A 14,176-nucleotide genomic window follows, 5' to 3' on the forward strand; every position below is an offset into this window, starting at 1 on the left:
CACATTTGTGCTTTGATTTCTTTCTTGGTTTTGAGAGTTTTCAAACTCCCAAGCCTGACAGCATGGAGTTTCCCTGATATTTCTCCAGCAGGAGTTGTGCATTGGGGGATATCCCATTGTTTGTTGTAAAACCCCACATTTTGGCCACAGATTTTGTTGTCACCTTCCCTGGAAGTGTTCAAAAAACAAGTATGTGTGGCACTTGGCAATACAGTTTTGTGGGAATGGTGGTGTTTTGTTAAAAGTTGGACTTGATCTTGGAGGTCTTTTCCAACCTTAATGATCCTGTGATTCTCTGGAAAGCTGAGCAGTTTTAAGATGTGTAAAGCAGGAGTTCCCAGTTCCCACTGTAGAGATACTTAATAAAAAATGAGCAAAACTGTTGTAGCATTTTGTACAAATCACTCTGTGACTTTCATTTAACACCACTGCCTCCTCACCTGTTAACAGCTGGAAATCCCTTGTAGCCTCATTAATACTTCTTGGCAATTGCCATGGAAACAATTAACAGTTATTAACATTTATTTCTGTTCATCATTCATGTCTTTATTCAGGTATTTACACACCTCCCTTTGTTTAAATCTCCCTCCCTCTCAGGAGCTGAAACTCCCTGTATATTCGGAGTGGTTAAAAATAGAATGATGTGCAAAAATCTTGGTATCCCCGAGGAGCAACTGTGCAGGAGGAGGGGAAAACACTAGGATTTGGGGCTGTTGTGGTGGGCATGGATGGCAGAGGGGCTTTAGGAAAAGAATTTGCAAGGAATACTGGGGAGAGAGATTCTTGACCTCTGTGTCCAGCCAAGTGCATCTGGGGAAGAGCAGTGAGAAGGATCTCATCCCACTTTTTCCTTTATTCCTTTGAAAATTAACATTGCCTTTTTCCCAAAAAGGCTGCTTTGTTTTTATTTCCCCCCCCACACACACACTTTTGATACTGGTGCTTAAAGCAAAACCAGGAGCTCACCCTCTCATGCTCATGCTGTTCCCTGTTTGCTGACAGCTTCCAGCAAGAATTTCAGAGGAAATCACCTTTTTCTGGAGTTCTGAGCACTTCTGGTGTGGTGGAGGCTTTCATAGACAATGGAGCAGGTGTAAGAGGTGAAAAGTCTGAATCCTTCTGAAAACCAGAGCTGTATTTCAGCCACCTGAGCCCTGGTGCTGCCCTGCTCTTTCAGAGGTTCCAGTGCTTGTGAGCAACACCTTCTGCAGCCCCAAGTACTTTTGAGTCAAAAACTAGCCAGAGGATTGTAAAAAACAGAGAATCCCTGTCTGTTTGCTACCTCCTGGCTGTAAATGCACTGAACTGTGTTTCTATGGTGTCACCTGCAGCAGCAACAGCTGCAAATGGACTCATTCACTGATGGGGTGTGGGAATCCAGAGCTTCCCTCTGGCTGCCCTGGCAGGTCTGGGACCCTGGCAGGGGTCAGGAACCCCCCTGGACAGAGCCCCCAGAGACACTGGCTGTGATCTCTGGCCATGGAAAAGAGTTTGCAATCTTACAGGATCAATTACACACTCTGAGTGTTTGATATAAGTAATAATTAAGTGTGGCACGGGTGCAAAAGTAAAATTTTAGGATTCTAGATGAGGGGTCCAAAGGGGACAAGATGGAGGAAATTGGGTGTGTCTTGTCCTTTTTCTCCTTCTTCATGCCCTCCATGTCTCACTGTGGTGTTGGCATTTTTCTGTTGGTTCAGGCTGGGGACACACTGTCCAACGTAGGTGACAGATATTGGCACGTTCTTGTAAATCCAGCCCAGGGAGTTTCTGGTATTTAATGTTTGTCACATCCCACTGAGGGCAGAGCCCCACACGCTGCCCTGCAGGACAGAGCTGGGCAGGGCAGCAGAACATGTGAGAGATAAACAGAATAAACAACCTGGAAACCAGCACAGACCAATTATGGCTTCTGCTTTGGCAGGGGGGCTGACAGACAGAGACTTTCTCCAATCTCAGAATCATCAATACCACAGATTCCGACAGGAGCTCAGCTGGGTGACAGTGCCACGGGGAGGTGGCTTGTGGCCAGAAGGAAGGCAAGGTTTCTCATTTTGTGTCCTTGCAGCAGAGACAGCCCAGAGCAGGCTGCAATGCAAGGCTCAGCTTAATGCAGCTGGGTAAGAGTCCTATCAAAAACAGCAGCTAATTAGTTAAGTAATACCCAGCGTTATTACTGCTGCAGCTCTGCCATCACCCATGTATTTATAATAATAGGGTTCCCACTGTAATAGCATTAATCATAATGGATTTACTATGAAATTAAGGGGGAAAGGATATTATCTCCCTCGGGAACAGCACTTGACAGCAGCCCTGCTTAATGTGTGGATTTGGATTGTTTTAATTCTCAATGTCTCACTCATTAATCTGCTTTTCCAAGGGCTCCTCACAAACACCCCTCTGGGAGCACAACAGGAGGATGGAGGCAGGACAAGCACAGCCAGGTCAGGGGGGCTCAGGCAGAGCAGCCCCAGGGAATCCTGGCAGAGGGTCAGCACAGCCACCAGGGTTTCCTCCTGGGGTGGGAGGCCACGTTCCTCTCCTGCCTTGGTGGGCAGTGTCCATGGCTGAGCATCATCCTCTTCTCCAGCCAATCTGCCATTCTCAGACCCATGCTTAAAAGACTCTTTCATCTTTACCTGGGGGGAGAGGAATATTCGGCACCTCTTCCCAACATTTATAATGAGCACTCAAAGGTTTTATTGAAATTTGTTTTCCCATGAGCCTTTCTCCTCATCAGGCGTCTGGTTCAGGACACTTGGACAACATTAGCTTGTCTGAGCCAGGGAATGCAGTGAGACACCCACAAGGCTCAGGCCCAGCACCCTCACCAGAGCCCATCCATGATCAGCACATAGAGCTTCCACCAGCAGCTCCTGTCTGATAAAAACGAAAACTTGATGTAGCTCCTAAAAGTCAGATGATCTGAATAAAATTAAATCCTGATGAAAATCAAAGCTTGGTAAAAATTAAAGCCTGAAGTCCAAAGTGATCCAATTATTTTTACAAGGAGTTCAGCTTCCCTTGTGTACAGACAGAGACATTTTATCACAACTTGCATTAAACCCCTCTGATGCCTTGCCTGGGAGGGTGGAAATGGCCTGGAAGATGTTCACCTGCCAGCAGGAAAACAAGCTGGAGGAAAATGCTCCCAAACTTTGGAAAGCCTGGAGCCCTTGGGGCTGGTGTCCCCAACACAAGCATCTGCCTGTCCCCAGTGCTGGCCTCCAAGGAAACACAGGGCTTCCACAGCTAATGAGTACCTGGATTTATTGTGCCTATCCTTTGCATCACACAAGGGGCCTGAGGACAACTGCTTCATTTTTTCACCCGTAGTTCTTGATGCACAAATAAACACGTTTCCCTCTTTTCTTCACCCACTTATTTTTTTTTCTTTTTTCTATTTAAGGGGAGGGCTGGGCTGAGATTCATGAGTGCCCAGGGACTCCCCCATGCCCTGCCCCCAGCCAGGGAGGCTGCAGTGAGGCTCCCCAGGGCCTCCTCTCCTCCTGGCTGAGCAACCCCAGCTCTCCCTGACTTTCCTCAGAGCAGAGGGGCTCCAGCCCCTGCATCATCTCTGGAGGATGTCCTCCTCTGCACTCCCTCCAACAGCTCCAGGTGCTTCCCATGCTCAGGATGCCAGAGCTGGGGAGGGATGAGCCCAGGAGGGGCTGCAGCATCATGGGCACCAGCAGGGAATTCTGTGTTATCCCTGGAGGGGAACTAAGTGTGCTTGGATGCTGAGGGATAAAATGAAAGGAATGAATGTGCTGGGCAGGCCTGCTGCCAGCAGCATTTCCTTGTGGAGGCTGAAGGGATCTGGCAGGAGCAGATCCCAGGGCTCCCCTTGCCACGGCCCCCAGCCCAGAGCTGCTGCCAGGGGCAGCAGGGCTGGGCCGTGGGTCTGTGCCTGGCTCAGCTCAGAGCTCCCTGTGCTGTGGGTCCATGCCCAGCCCAGCTCAGAGCTCCCAGTGCTCCCACAAGCACAGGCTCCAAAGCAAACCCTGCCATGGGGACACAGCCACCCTGCCATGCTGGCTCCCTGCAGCTGAGGCCAGGCCTGCAGCACCCTGGGGTGCCCACCTTGGGGTGTCCCCAATGCTTCCTGGAGCTGAGCCAAAGCCAGAGGCCCCTGTACTGAGGCTCCTTTCTGTGCTGGCTCCAGTCCCTTGGGGTGCCCAGGAACAGGGGTCACCCAGAGCCCGAGGCTCTGCAGTGTCAGAACTCAAAATGTCCCTCAGACATTTTTGGATGTTCCAGGCCCAGATCAGAAGCATTTGAGCCCCTGGCAGGCAGCTGCAAACAGCTGTGATTTTGGGTTTGAGCCATAGAATGACTTACCAACCTTGCAGGAAGAACAAGAAGTCACAAAAGTTTAGATATTAGAGTAGAAGTATTCACAAAGTAAAGGGAAGAATTTTTGAGTGTGTACAGGGGGGTTTTAAGTCCTGTATAGGGGGGTTTTAGTTTTGTACATGGGGGTCAGAGGTTTTAAGATGGATTTGGGATTTGGGCCTGCCCTGTCCTCCCTCTTTCTCCTTCCTCACCTCCATGTTCTTGGTGATGTTGGCACGCACAGATTGGTTTAGAGTAGAAAAGCACCATTTAATATAGGTAACAGGCATTGGGGAAAAACTGTAACCATGTAACACGTAATGTACCATATAAAAGATAGAAAAGCACCATTTAATATAGGTAATAGGCATTGGGGAAAAACTGTAACCATGTAACACGTAATGTACCATATAAAAGACAGCAGCAGCCCTGGCGGGGAGAGAAGAAGCAGTCGGGGTCAGAGAGGATGTCAGGGTGTGTGTGTGCCTCTGCCTGAGCTGTGAGCAAACCACAGCAGCCAGAGGAGAAAATCTTTTAGATAACTTGCAATAAACTGCCTTGAGACTGAACAACAGAGACTGCTGAGCCTTTCTTTGGAAGCTCGGGCTGGAGGAGAGACTTTTCCACCACACGGAGCCCCTGAACCATGCCAGGGCTCCGACACTGCAGGACCACCCAGGCTCGGCCCTGCTCCCTCATGGGCTCCCATGGGCCCCTACAGACACCAAATGTGTGCAGAGAACTGCAGGGACACAGGGACCTCTGTCAGTGCACAGGGACCCCCAGCCCCGGGGGGGCTGTGCCAGCACCCCCAGGGACCTCCAGCCCCAGGAACCCAGAGCAATTGAAAACTACAACTCTGCAAATGCTGCTTGTGCCCAAAGCAAATGCAGAGAGAGCTGGGATGTGACAAACAAGGACAATTTATTTACAGAGCAGCAGCAACAACAACGAACTACAGAACGTGTCTGCATTATAAGAATCTTTATAACAACAACAATCTATGAAATGTATTTACAGTATAAGGACCTATATAGCAATTGCAATGCAAGACACATATTTACAGAAGAACCTGACTACAGCTTATAGACCATATCTACAGAAGGGACTGAGTCCATCATCTCTGTCAGTTCTGGAAGAGAGGGAAGCAGCACAGGGCCACTCCAGCCCAGCCCTGAGGGCTGTTCCCTGTGTCCCCAGACTGGCACATGCTGGCACAGTGGGACTCTGCCACCAGCACTGAGCCCAGCTGGGCTGGGAGCCGAGCCCCAGGCACTGGGACAGGGGTGGCATGGCTCAAAGCAAGCACGGGGCAGGCTGGGGTGCTGTTTGTGCCACCACAATCCAGAGCCCCCTGGGCACTGTGTCCCTGAGCAGGGCCACCCAGCCCAGCCCCAGCCTGGCAGCAGGAGAGCCACCCTGCCTGTGGGCAGGACATGGCCAGCACCTGCCTGTCCTGCTGCTGGGCCTCCATCCTCATCCCAGGACCATGGGATCCTCCTCATCTTTCTCATTGACCTCCATGTCCTCCATCTCTTCCTCCATGTCAGCTTCCATCATCTCTTCCAGCTCATCTACTTCCATACTCTCTTCACTATCCATATCCACTTCCATGTCCTCTTGGGTGTCTCTGCCAGGCTGGATCAGGAAGATGCCTCAGAGGGAGTTTCTGTTCCACACCAGCATCACTTTGTCCAGCCTGCCTGGGCAGTCAGGGGGTGCCCCCCTCCCTGGAGTGCCACTGCACCTTCACTGGGAGAGGAGTGCACTTTTTTGATTGGTGATTTGCAGGCAATGAACTTTGGAAGAGGCAGATACTGAATTGTCCGGGGATGGGAAGGGCAGGAGATGGTTCTGGTTTGGGAAAGGGAAGGGAGCAAACTGCTGCCAGCCCATGGTGCTCCCCTGTGGGCAGCTCGTGGGGAGTGCCCAGGCTCTGCAGCAGGCACGGCGTGGTGCTGGGAGCACAGCAGCCCCCTGGGCAAAGAGGGAGGTCAGCTGAACCCCTTGGCTTTCGACTTTGTTGCCTACTCAAGGGTAAAGTAGATGTTGATGTTTTCTGGGGCTGTGAGAGGCCCTGTCTTGGTGTGGACAGAGCAGCCTTTCCCTGGGACTGTCCCTGGGCTGTCACACAGCTGGCTGTAGTGTCCCTTCCATGGCCTCCTGCCTGTCCTCAGCACCCACCCTGGGCTGCTCCCCACGCTCCCAAAGCTTCTCAGCAGCTCCTGGCTGGACATGCCAGCAGCTGTCAAAGCCTCTGACTCTGCAGGGCTGATTCCCTGGGGACTTTGTTGCTTAGCCACGACCACACGGCGCCGAGCAGAGTGAATGAGGGTCCTGCTTACTGTCTCTCTCACGGTGGGACACAGGAAAGAATGTCCCTTTCCTTGCAGTGATGCTGTGACACCCTGGGGACCCTCTTTGCCATGAGATCCCAGAGATCCCAGCTGTGCCATGCACCCAGCAGAGTTCAGACTCCCTAGGAGCACAACCAGGACAGGTTTCCCAGTCAGACATTGGGGTTTCACCTGCAAGGTTCGATGCTGGCCCAGCTCTGCCCATTTGAGGTGCAGAGTGATCCCAAAGGAGGACTCAGCCATTCCTGGCACATCTGAGCCCCAGGGATGAGTAGCAGAGCCTGAATGCTGCTTTGCCCTGAGCTTGGCTGAACCAGACACCAGCTCAGCATGGACTGGTGCCAGCCAGCAGCTTGGTTGGGATGAGGTGACCTTTAAGGTCTTTTCCAACCCAAAGCACCCTGTGATTCCATGGTTCTGTAAGCACTGAGCATCCACGAGGACAAGCACAAAAAAAGAGGAGACCTTCACCCTGCCTAAGCCAAAACCTTTGGCTCCAGTTCAAGGCAACAGATTTGAGGCAGTTCGTGCCCACAATATCACCAAACCCCAGAGCCCCAGCAGGGACAGCCCCAGCTCCTCGCTGGCCACACAGAAGGGGTGGGAACCCAGTCAGCACATGTCCAGGGTGTGCTCCCTCAGTCTTCATCCCAACGCTCCCATCGCTCTCCCTGAGCTGGAATTGCTGTCTGGTGGATTGGTAAAACAAAAGCACACTAAACTTTCCAAGCAATTACATGAGCCCTGCTGAGGAGCTGAGTGAGGATCTGCTGACCTTGCTGAGGGATGTTTTTTTTTGGCAGGGGAGAATAACATCAGCTGAGGGATGGAAGAGGTGGGTGAGGGAAGATTTGTCACATTCTCTGACAGCAAATATGTTCTGGAGGGTTTTGCAGCTGGACCAGGACACTGGAGCGAGTCCCTGGGCTCGGGGGATGCCCCCACAGCCCCCCAGCACTGACAGCCCTGTTCTGGGCAGACGTGTGGGAAGAGCATCCCTGGTCCCCAAAAGCCCTCCCAGCAAACCACACACACACCCAGCCCCCTGCCCTTGTCCCTCTGTTTTCCAATTTAACTCTGTGCTCGTGTCCCCTGGCTCCTGGCCAGGGGATGTGGAGGGTACCAGGCTCCCTGCAAACAAAAGGAAGTTCTCCAGGACTGTGCTTGTGGGATTATATCAGATTTGTCAGTATTTGCTCAGGGCTGAGGTGAAACTGAACGGAATGAGGCTGAAGAACGATGTCAGATACTGGATTGGGAAGTGCTGTGACAGCCCATGGAGGTGCCTACTGAGGCATCCCCAGCTGTTCAACTAAAAACGCTCTTTTTTTCTCTCTTGTATTTTAAGTTACACGCCAGGCAGAGCTGCTCCCTGTTGCAATAAGCAAGGGTGGTTTGCATTTTATCTCTGTGTCATTGCTGGTCAGGCGGAGCTGACACCAAACCACCCCTGGCATGAGAGGACAAGAGCCAGGAGAGGCCGTGCCTGACCCCAGGGACTCTGGCACTGGGAATCACAGAATCCCTTAGGTTGGAAAAGACCTCGGAGATCATCGAGCCCAACCACAAACCCGGCCTTGCCAAACCCAACACTAAGCAAGCCCCGGATTGGTGTGAGCTGCTGTGGGATTCCTTAAAATCAGAGGGGTTTGGGCACGTTGCAAAAGGCAGGTCTCAGAGACAGCAGGATGGTGATTAGAGATAAGCAGTAGCTATAAGATTTGTCAGCAGAAAAATTATACAAGAAGTAGAAAGAAAGAACAAATAGAACAGTGGTCTGTGTATTAGTGCTTGGGTAGAATAACTTCCTAAACTGCAGAAAAGTATCTCTGGTGAGATATTAGGAAGGTCTAAGCTTAATAATGGAACTCTGTGCATTGTATCTTGAGGCTTACAAGCAAGTGTTGTATTTGAAGTAGTGATTGGATAGAACTACTGTCAGTATGCTTTTGCTTTGTGTGACTGGTCAAAAAGTTTATAAAGTAAGTTGTAACATTAAGTTCTTGGTCTGTTGCCTGGATGTGAGCTGCTGGCATCTTCCCATTGTCATAACCATGTAATGAGACTGATGCTAAAAAATAAACAGCTCGAGATGCGTTCCTCAGCAGCCCCGTCCCGTTGGTGATTTGTACACAGCCCCCGGTGGGCGATAGCTGCCCCCACCCAGCATCAGCCCCACGCTGGTTTGGGTGCCCCAAGCCCGCTGTGACGGGAGGGTGGCAGCTCCCGGTGTCCCCCCAGCCCTCCAGGGGCGTGCTGGGCTGTCCCCTCCTGCCGGGGCTGAGGCGCTTCGGGTCCCCAGCATCTGTCGCCTTCTCCTCCCACGCTGGAGCTGCTTCGACAGGGAGGGAAACCCATCCCGGCATTGCCCTCTGCTGGCAAATCCCTCTCGGATGAGCTTTTCCTCCGCTGCGTTCTCCCAAAATATCCTGGGCAGCAACTCTGCCCGCTCTGGATGTGCATCTGGGTACTCACAGCATCCCCAAATTCTGGCTGGAGGCACCAGCGGGCTCAGCTGGAGGGACTGGCCGAGGAGAACCTTCCTGGGGCTTGGTGCCCAGGGAAGCAGCTGAGTGACCAGAAACAGGGACTGGAGCCCTTCAGGGCTGGGCCTTCCCTTGGGGAAAAGGCAGCCTGAAATTAAAACGGGGGAAATGTTTTTATTAAAAGCCAGCAGCCAGCGACCCCGTCACAGCAGGGCAATATTGGCCTCCAATTTAAAGTTTCATGGTGCTCAGGTGAGAGACACAGAAGGTGGTTTGCTGGGAGATGGGTTTCCAGAGAAGTGGGATGCTGGGCAGTGAGCTGCTGTTATTTAGGTGTGGGTGGCCTTGTCAGGGTGGCCTCAGCAGGGTCACCTGTGCCCCATCACCTCCAGAGCCCCCTGGGTGAAGGCTGGGGGCTGGCAGAGCACCCCTGGTCAGGCCCTGCATTCAGGACAAGTGGCTTGTGCCCGGGAGCTGGGGTTAGTGGCCCCTGAGTCTCAGGGGAAGAGCCAGGAAGGGTGGGCAGGAGCCTCTGCTGTGCCAGCTGTGCCAGCACCCCCGCAGCAGGGAGGCTGTCCCGTGTCTGTCTGTCTGTCCAGAAAGGCAGCTTTGCCTCCAAGAGTTCCAGGAGTGGGAAATGGCAGGGACTGTCCCACGCTCCAGCGTGCCTTGGAGAGGGGTTTTGTGTCCCTGCAGAGGGGAGGGGGATACTGGGCAGGAATCCTTCCTGGGTGGGTGGGCAGGCCCTGGCACAGGTGCCTGGAGCAGCCTGGGATGGTGGAATGGGATTTAAGGTCCCCTCACAAAGAAATCTGAGGGTTCTGCAAGCACAGCAGAGATGAGGGGCCAAGGCAGGGCAGCAGCACAAGCTTTTAGGCTGTGTCTCTGCTGGACGGCCCAGCCTAAACCCCACTGGTGCCTGGGACATTTGGGATCCTGAAGCCAGGGTGCTGCCAACCCAGCCCCCTAGAAAGCCCCAGAACCTCAGTTCTACCTCATCCCAAAGCCACCTCCTCCCTAATGCCCACAGGGGAGTCCCAGGAGCTGCAGAGGTTTTGGAAAACTCATTGTGGATGGGGAAAATCTGCCCATGCCCTGCACATCATGCCCCCATTTCCTGCTGACCAAATCCCTCTGAAACCTCCTCCCATCACACACGGGGAGCCGGCTGTGGAGGAGAACAGGGCCAGAGCAGGGGAACAGCTCAGCAAAGGGCAGGAGAATCCCAAGGATGGCAGGAGAATCCCAAGGATGGCAGGAGAACCTCAAGGATGGCAGGAGAACACCAAGGATGGCAGGAGAACCCCAAGGACAGCAGGAGAACCCCAAGGACAGCAGGCAGGTGACATGAGCCAGCCCCAGCCCCAGCTGGATCCACCCACCCCTCCTTTGCTCCCAAGGGACAGCAGCTCTGGCCACAGCTCTGAGGTGACACAGAGGAGGTCACCAGGTTCCCACGGTGCAGACAAGGAAAGGGAAACCTCTGACAATGCCCTAGAACGTGGCCTCAGAATCCTGCCAGCTGAGCAGAATGGGGGGTGTCCAGCTGAGCTGGGGGCCTGGAGCCAGGGGAAGGAGGGAGGGATGGGGCTGGGCCACCAAGAGCCACAAGATTTGGAAAGCATCACTTTGATTTAATGGACCTTGATGCTTGAAAATTAAGCTGAGAGCTCTTTTCTTTGCCACAGGGCTGAGCAGCCAGCAGGATGTAGAAGGGCAAGAGCTTTCCAGATAAGCTGTGCAATTTTGTCGTAAGAACCAAAATAATGATAAAAATAATGAGCAGGGGAGGGAGGGGGTGCTGGGCTCACATACAAATGTTAACCTGAGGGTCCTCTCAGCAACACCCTAATAAAGGGATTAATCTGTTCTATCAATTAGTGGTGTTGCACCTCTCCAGTGGGAATAAACTCATCCTTACAGACCAATTCCATAAACACTGCATTCAGGGCCTTCAGTGAGCCGAGAGGAAGGAGGCTTTTAACGAGAGGAATGAGATTTAAACACACTTCTGTCTGCAAAGGGATTAGAGAGAGTGGCCACTGCTCTTGCCATTGTGGGCTGGAGCCACGTTGCCATAATAACCCAAAGCTGGGATACAAAGGGGGCACCCCACAGTGGGGAGTGCATCCCAGGGGAGCTGTGGAGGGATGGAACCCCCAGGAGAAACACAGCCAGCGAGCCAAGGGGGTCCCCAGCCCTCTCTGCTGTTTGGGTGGCCTGAGCTGTCAAACCCTCACCTGGCAGCAGCAACCCACAGTGACAGAGGTGTCCCAGCACCCCGGGATGTGGCCCTGGGGCTGTGCTGGGGGTGGAGGAGCTGCAGCATCACCCGAGTGCCCTGTGGGATTTTGGGGTGGGGTTTAGCAGAGGGGGCAGGTGAGAGGTAGGGAGAGCAGGAAGAGAGAAGCACAAACAGCTTAGCCCAGGCTGGGAGCTCCAGGCCACCAGTTCTGTCCCTCAGCATCCCTCCAGAACAGGCAGGGCCTCCCAGCTGCAGCTGGGGCACAGCACATCCACAGCAGCACCTGGCACATCAGCCCTGCAGGGCAGCCCAGCACTGGCACACCTGCAGCCCTGCAGAGCCCGGGGGTGCAGGTAGGGCTGGGAAAACGGGGAGCAGATGGAAGCAGACAGTAACGTGGGTGAGACAGGGTGGGGCAGGGCCAGGGATGTGCTGCTGTGAGAGCTGCAGCAGTGAAACAAGGGCAGCTGGCCCCCAACAGGAGCAGGGCCCAAGGGGGAGATGTCACAGGAGGGGGGATGTGACACAGGGGAAGGCACCTGATTTATGGCACTGGCAGCACGAGCTCTCACTCCTAAGGAAATGCCATGTCCTGTCTGTCACTCTGGGGACACTTCGGCAGGCAGAGCACACAGGATCTGATGGCATTTTCTGCAGAAGCTCTGCTTTCCCTCAAATGCTTCAAGTGCCAAATTGTAGAGGATAGATTTTAGTGAGGACATTCCCCCCAGTGCATGCTCCTGTACCCACCCGCTTCCATGTGAGGCCAAAGGGTCTCCAGAGAGCTCTTAGCACCAAGCACCTCCTCAGGACCCACTACTAACCCATTACTAACCCACTACTAACCCATTACTAACCCATTACTAACCCACACACACATTAACAACTCACCAGTGAAGCAGCTGAACAGCAATTTGCCTCCCCAGTGGCTGATGGAGCCCCCCATTCCCTGCCTCTTTAACACTACACTGAGGTGGAATGTCTGTGCCTTAGAACAGTCCCAGAAGAGCAGGAGAGGCCACAGGAGAGCATCCCTGGTCCCCAAAAGCCCTCCCAGCAAACCACACACACACCCAGCCCCCTGCCCTTGTCCTTTTGTTTTCCAATTTAACTCTGTGCTCATGTGGGTACCAGGCTCCCTGCAAACAAAAGGAAGTTTTCCAGGACTGTGCTTGTGGGATTATATCAGATTTGTCAATATTTGCTCAGGGCTGAGGTGAAACTGAACAGAATGAGGCTGAAGAACGATGTCAGATACTGGATTGGGAAGTGCTGTGACAGCCCATGGAGGTGCCTACTGAGGCATCCCCAGCTGTTCAACTAAAAACACTCTTTTTTTCCTTTTTCTCCCTCTTCTTTGCATTTTAATTTAACTTTAGTTTTGTATTTTAAGTTACACGCCAGGCAGAGCTGCTCCCTGTTGCAATAAGCAAGGGTGGTTTGCATTTTATCTCTGTGTCATTGCTGGTCAGGCGGAGCTGACACCAAACCACCCCTGGCATGAGAGGACAAGAGCCAGGAGAGGCCATGCCTGACCCCAGGGACTCTGGCACTGGGAATCACAGAATCCCTTAGGTTGGAAAAGACCTCGGAGATCAAGCCCAACCACCTGGGAAGGCAAAGATCCAGCTGGGCAGAGCTATGGATTCCCATTTTTCCTGGAGGAACAATCCCCCAGCTGCTGTACAGCACGAGGGCTCTGCAGCCCCAGGGGTGATGTCTGCTCAGCTTTCTTTATCCTCAGGTTTATTTATCCTGGTTTATCCACCTCACCTCGGCCTCTCTGGCCCAGCTTTTCCAAATGCTCTAGAGTGAGTGCTCACGTGAGTGTTCACCCTGTTCCAGAGGTACAAACACAGATCCTTGGTGTCAGTGGACTCTGAGCCTTGAGCAGCCACCAAGGAGGGATCTCCTTCCTATTCCCCTGGCCCAAATGTGCAGCACAAATACAAAACACTTCTGTGTCCCTCCCAGTGTGGTGTTTCCCTTGAATCCCAGTACCAATGCCATGTCCTGGCTTCACTTGCACAACAGCCACTCTCTCTGTACTGGAAGCATTCCAAGGGAAAAGCAGGGATGATGAGACCCTTCAGGCCTGTCTGTATTTTCACAGAATCCCAGAACAGTTTGGGTTGGAAGGGACCCTACAGCCCATCCAGTGCCACCCCTGCCATGGCAGGGACACCTTCCACCATCCCAGGTTGCTCCAAGCCCTGTCCAACCTGCCCTTGGACGCTTCAGTTGTTCAGGGGCAGCCACAGCTTTTCACCCTGCTTTAAATTAACCATTCTCACACATACATACAACAGTGACAATGCTTTCCACCTTCCCCAGAGAAAAAAAAACAAGGATTTTCCCTAAATTGAAAACACCTGGATCCCAGATTTCTGCTTGCCTCCTTTAAGAGCTCCACAAGAAAACACTGGCACAGCTGCAGCCTGAGTTGTTGAAAGCAAGTGAATTGAGCCGAGCTTCCCAGCAGGAACTGGAGTGGCTTTGCCAGGAAAAGGGAGAGTGGCAGCTCCAGAAACTGCTGGCAGGCACAGCTGCTCCCTCCTGCTCTGCTCTGAGGTGCTCTGCACAGGGAAGTTCTCAGAACCTCTGAGCAAGGCAGCAAAATGCTCTCTATAAACATTCCAGCTGGTCACTAAGGCAGGGAGAAGGAATTCAGGGATACCCAAAGCAGAAAGGTGCTCAGTCCTCAGCCATACTGTTAAACTGCAGGAATCAGAACCACCCCATCACTGATTGAA

Source organism: Lonchura striata, chromosome 20, assembly GCF_050655825.1.
Source record: "Lonchura striata isolate lonStrDom1 chromosome 20, ASM5065582v1, whole genome shotgun sequence".
NCBI lineage: Eukaryota > Metazoa > Chordata > Aves > Passeriformes > Estrildidae > Lonchura > Lonchura striata.